Here is a 5,671-nt window from a genome sequence, read left to right as displayed (position 1 = left end):
AACATTTGTCCCAAACGCTGCATTTTAGCATCCGTAATGATTCAGGCAATGATTCTGGTAATGATTTCCCTTTTCTTGAAAAGCCAGGAAATGATACTGATGCTAAAGTTCAGAGTTGAGTATTTTTGCTTTTGTTAGTTTTTGGAGTTTTTTGTTTGTTTGTTTGTTTGTTTTCCCCCGTCAGAATGTAGACTGGAGGAGACAATGAGTCTACATGATGGTTTATTTTGTGTCATGGATTTTTCTAAAATAGGCTAGAGGAAAGCATGCCTTATGTTTAAATGAGGAACAACACAAACAAAAATTGTTCACAGTAAGGCCCTATTATCCTGTGAGATTAGTGCTGTGCCCATATTCTTCTCTACCTTAAGCTTCTTTAACAGTTTCCCAACCTAATCAGAGTATTTCTCCATCCCTAACACAGTGACTTTATACAAAGCAAATAAAATGCACAAAAGTTTGTGCTGCTCCCAACTATTTAAAAAAAAAAAGAAAATGTATCTTACCAGGCAGTGGTGGCACAGCCTTTAATCTCAGCACTTGGGAGGCAGAAGCAGGGAGATCTCTATGAGTTCAAGGCCAGCTTTATCTACAGAGCTAGCTCCAGGACAGCCAGAGCTACACAAAGAAACCCTGTCTTGAAAAAGCAAAACCCAAAAACAAATAAACAAAAATGACAAGCCCATGTCTCCTGTAACCTTAGTGGCCACAACATAGCTCACTTCAGCTTATTTTTATGGGATGGTGTTTTAAAAAACTCTACATCCTACATCCTACAATTTAGTCTTGTAACTTTCTTTTCTTCATTCTGTTATTCTCAAGTTGAATGTTTTCAATTGGAGTAACCTGTTACCACACTCTGTGGGTAATTCTGTGTCTAATTTTACTGGCCCACACAGTATTGTCAGTGGGTCTTGGCATAGGTGCTCAACGCATAATTTCTAAAACAGGTACTGCCACCATCAAGCCCATTCAGCCTGAGGAGCAATGGATAATGATAATGACCCCTTAGTATCCATCCTAAATGTGCAGCCAGGCACACTTAACCCAGGCTTCTCATCATTGCAGCACCCACGTGGGTTTCGTGCTGTTTCAGATACACAGGTTCACTTATTTGTGTATTGCTTAGGGATTATCTAAGTCATTGCTTTATTCCCCAACATCGAGACGAGGGCCTGCTATAGAACAGGGATTCACTAAATGCATGACTAATGACTTCTGGGATCTCTAAAAGTTTTAGGCTCAGTGAAGGACTCCAATAGGAAGTAGATGGTAAATAGCCTAGGCTTGGGGAGCCACATGAAGTCACTACGGAAGCCATGACAGACAACAGGTGCATGAATGAGACACAGCCATGGCCATGTGAGGTGGTCTGTTGCCTGTTTCCAGATCATTGGTTCTCCAGGTGATTCTGTGGAGAAGTTTTACCAAGGGAGATCAGAGGAAAATAAAATAACTTAGTAAGGTTTTTTTTTTTTTTTTTTTTGTAAAGTTAGTATTTTTTAACTTAAAGACCACCTTTTCCCTCCTTTTCTGAGTGTGTCCTCCTTGGTTCCCCCTACCCCTCCAATCAACCACTTTGTGAAGAAAAAGGCATTGTTACAGTGGCTCTAAACCATTCTTGAATACGTGTGAGACACTCAGCCCAGCTTCTAACTAGCAAATGTCTTGCCCACATTCTCCTTCCTTTGTATCCCCTCTTTCCATGTGTGAATGGTAAGTACTGATATTTAATTATGTGCTTTATTTGCTGCTTCATTGTGATACAGAAAAGTATGATGAAGTACCTCACCAGGACCGGCCAACACACTGGGATGTTAAAAGCCTCAAAAAAGGTACAGACCATAGCCACAAGTATGACTTTTGTTAGCTGCATGCCAAGTTTTGAATTCTGGAAGCCTTTGAATGAAGGGAAGAAACTCCTCATTCTGTTTGGCTGGTAAAGGATCCACTTGGGAGAACAGGAAGCTATGAAAAGGTTTAGATGGTAAATTCCCAAGGTATAGGTTACAATGTACCAGACTTGTAGGCACAAGGTTATTGAGTAACTCAAATGCTGACTTCTGTACCCCCATATCTGGTTGTTCTGAGAATCTCCTGTCTCAGTGTTGTGTAAACACTGCTCCCCAAATGACGCCTGATATGCCAATAAAGCAGCTTATGGCCAATCACTGAGCAGGGGAGAAAATAGGACTAGACTTCCTGCCAGCTAGGGGAGGAGGAGCTAGAGGAGAAAGAGGGGATTCAGCCAAGGGAGAGGTCCAGGAAACAGCCAGAGAGAGGAACACAGCAAGGAAAGCTACAAAGCACAAGTATCTCTAGGATGCACACTGGGGGAGGGGAAGCCAAATTAGCTTAGCACATTAAGAATAGAGTTAAGACAGATGCTGAGAGTCATAGCCAATCTTAGGGCAGAGTGCAGGGAATCTTTTGAAAGAAGGGGGAGATAGTAAGACCTGGAGAGGACAGGAGCTCCAAAAGAAAAGGCACAGATCCAAAAAGTGGGCACAGGGGTCTTTTCTGAGACTGATACTCCAGCCAAGGACCACTCACGGAGATGGCCTGGAACCCCTGCACAGAGGTAGCCTGTGGCAGTTCAGTTTCCAAATGGGTTCATAGTAATGGGGACAGGGACTGTCTCTGACATGAATTGATTGGTCTGCTCTTTGATCACCTCCCACTGAGGAGGAAGCAGCCTTACCAGGCCACAGAGGAAGACAATACAGCCACTCCTGATGAGACCTGAGAGACTAGGATCAGAGGGAAAGGGAGAAGGACCTCCCTTATCAGCGGACTGGGAGAGGGGGCATGGGTAGGGAAAATGGAGGGAAGGTGGGATTGGGAGGGGAGGAAGAAGGGAGCTATAGGGGGATACAAAGTGAATAAACTGTAATTAATAAAAATAAAAATAATTTAAAAAAGAATAGAGTTAAAAGTGTTCAGTTCTTATGCTATGAAGCTTGTTAAAATCATATAACAGAGTCTCAATTATTTGCCAGTTTAAGGGAGAAACTGAATTTTATAAAACACAGTTCTATAAAAATAACACAGCCTTATAATAGGTAAACTGTAATCATGTAGACAAAACTCAGGTCCAATGTCACAACCTACTGGACAGCTGTGTAGGGAGTAGACTTGTTCAGCCAGGACTGATAAATCTGTCCAAGCCCTGTGAAAAATATGTACACCGCTGAGTGCTTCAAATGGACAGAGTCTCCAATGCTGGCCCCTTCAGACATTCTGTAACTCACAGCTCTCCTGCAGCCACCATCTCCCCAACAGCTTCTAAGGAGGATGGTGGGCAGGGCAGCCACCAGAGCTAAGCTCAGGATCTGGAAAGCTGCACAGGCCCTCCCATTCTGTCCTGCAGCATTGCCTTTTTTTTTTTTTTTTTTAATTGTTGTTTTTGAGACAAAGTCTCACTATGTAGGGCTGGCTGATGCAGATATCCACATAGACCAGGCTGGCCTCCAACACACATAGATCTGCCTGCTTCTTCCGGGATTCCAGGTCTGTGCTACCACACGTCATTTGAGAGTATTTCCTTAGTGTAGGGAGTGGAAGCCCTGGGTGCATTAAGGCTTAACTGTGTGTGTGTGTGTGTGTGTGTGTGTGTGTGTTGGTAATATGAGCTAGCCATATCAAGGGCCATACACCCACAGGAAAATAGCAAAGCCTCCCCACCCTCCAATAGGTTCAGTGGGATGGCAAAGCCTTCCTCTGGTCTGTGTACAGATGCTGACAGTGTGCACAGAAAATGTCTACCATAACATTCTCCTCCAGGATGTTTACAGCATGAAGACAGCTGCTTTGCAGATTGCTCTTATTGAGATAATCTGAACCTGCCCTCTTGGTTCAGCTATATGACATGGTACTGGCTAAGTTTTATACCAACCTGACACAACTAGTCATCTGAAAGCATGGACTCTAAATTAAGAAAATGCCTCCATAAGATTGGACTACATGCGTGCCTATAGAACATTTTCGTAATTAGTGATTGATGGGGTAGGGCCCTGCCCGTTTCAGGTTGTACCACCCCTGGGCTGGTGGTACTGGGTTCTATAAGAAAGCAGGCTGAGCAAGCCACAAAGAGTGAGCTGATAAGCAGCAGTACCGCCCATGGCCTTTGATTCAGGTCCTGCTCTGTGAGTTCCTGCCCTCACTGCTTTTGATGATGAACTGTTATATGGAACTGTGAGCAAAATAAACCCTTTCTTCTTTAAGTTGTTTTCTTTTTTCTTTTGTGTTTTTGAGACAAGTTTTCTCTCTGCAACAGCCGTGGCTGGCCTTGAACCAGCTTTGTAGACCAGGCTGGCCTTGGATTCACAGAGATCTATTTGCCTCTGCCTCCGAAGTGCTGGAATTAAGGGCATGCACCACCATGCCCAGTCCAAGTTGCTTTTGGTCATGGTGTTTTAACATAGAAGTGGAAACCCATAATCATAAAACTTGGCTCCTGTTTATCTGTATGAAATAACCTCACATCCATGTTCAACTGTGTACAATAAACATGCTGAGCTTCTGGGGTGCCGAGGCATCTCTATCAGAGAGCCCAGACAACCTGATTCCAGCTTTTCGGTATATCTGTATGTCTGTGTATCTGTCTATGCTTCATTCCCTCCATACCCCATCCAGTCAGGTCTGTCCCTGGAACAGTGCTGGAGGTAGCACTTTGGCTAAACTAAAGTAATATTAAATTGATTTTGTGTTTATGATCCTTTTTTGAGAAGCAAAATGTTAACTTTTGTAAAATTCAAACAACTGAGAACCAGCATGCCTCTAGCCCATACATGTACTGCAGGCCAGTTAGTTACATGTGCAGTCAAGGGTACCTTTTCTATCTAGGGAAAGAATGAAAAGACTCTCTGCCTTGCCTGCTGAGCAAAATCCTGACCAGGTTCCATGTCCTCCATACCTCCCCATCCCACCATTGCAGCCAGTGCTTCCCTGAACTCCAGTTCATTCCTCCTCCACAGACTGCACAGCAGAGGCCTGGCACAGAACCTGCCTGCAAAGGAGTGGGAAAGCGGGTACTTAGCTCACCGGTCAGCCTAGGTTTTTGGTGCTCATGCTCAGAAACACACAGGCAGCATCTTCCAGGAAGAGCTGAGGCCCCTTGAGCTTCAGGTCTAGGGAGAGGGAATTTTAGCCATGACTTTGCAGCTTAACTACTTTTTTTTTTTTTTTGAGAAAAAGCAGTGTCTGAAAAGAAGGACATTTGCAGCCTATTAGTGAAAACAGAGAAGTAAGAAATTGTGATAAACATACAGTTCAGAAAACCTTCCTGACCAAATGCACATGGTAAGAAATAAGCAGGCAAAAAACAAAACAACAAAAAACAACAACAAAAAACCCATCATTCAAATAACTGAGAAGCCGTTATTTTGTCCACTTTCAAACAGATCCTTAAACCTCCAAATTCAGTAGAATATGGTCACGGTTATCTTAAGGGATGCGGGCTACATAGGTACCTTGAAAATTTGAAGAATGTCAATGTCACCACTTGTTCCAGTTTCCTAAGATTTTCTTAAGATATCCACTTACCTATTGAGCATCATTTCTAAGAGACAAAAGCTGTACCACAATTGTACCAGAATTCTGCCTTACTCTGAGAGTTGTCGCTGTGAAGTTTCCACGGAATTTCAGCAGTGGCCATGTCTATATAATAGGA

General features: G+C 43.3%; 1 pseudogene; it reads right to left on the bottom strand.

Moving 5' to 3' along the window:
• Positions 1 to 628: 628 nt before the first annotated feature.
• Positions 629 to 3,878, bottom strand: LOC110557903 (protein RER1-like; annotated as a pseudogene).
• Positions 3,879 to 5,671: the final 1,793 nt, after the last annotated feature.

Source organism: Meriones unguiculatus, chromosome 2, assembly GCF_030254825.1.
Source record: "Meriones unguiculatus strain TT.TT164.6M chromosome 2, Bangor_MerUng_6.1, whole genome shotgun sequence".
NCBI lineage: Eukaryota > Metazoa > Chordata > Mammalia > Rodentia > Muridae > Meriones > Meriones unguiculatus.
This window is presented reverse-complemented; position numbering and strand designations above follow the sequence as displayed.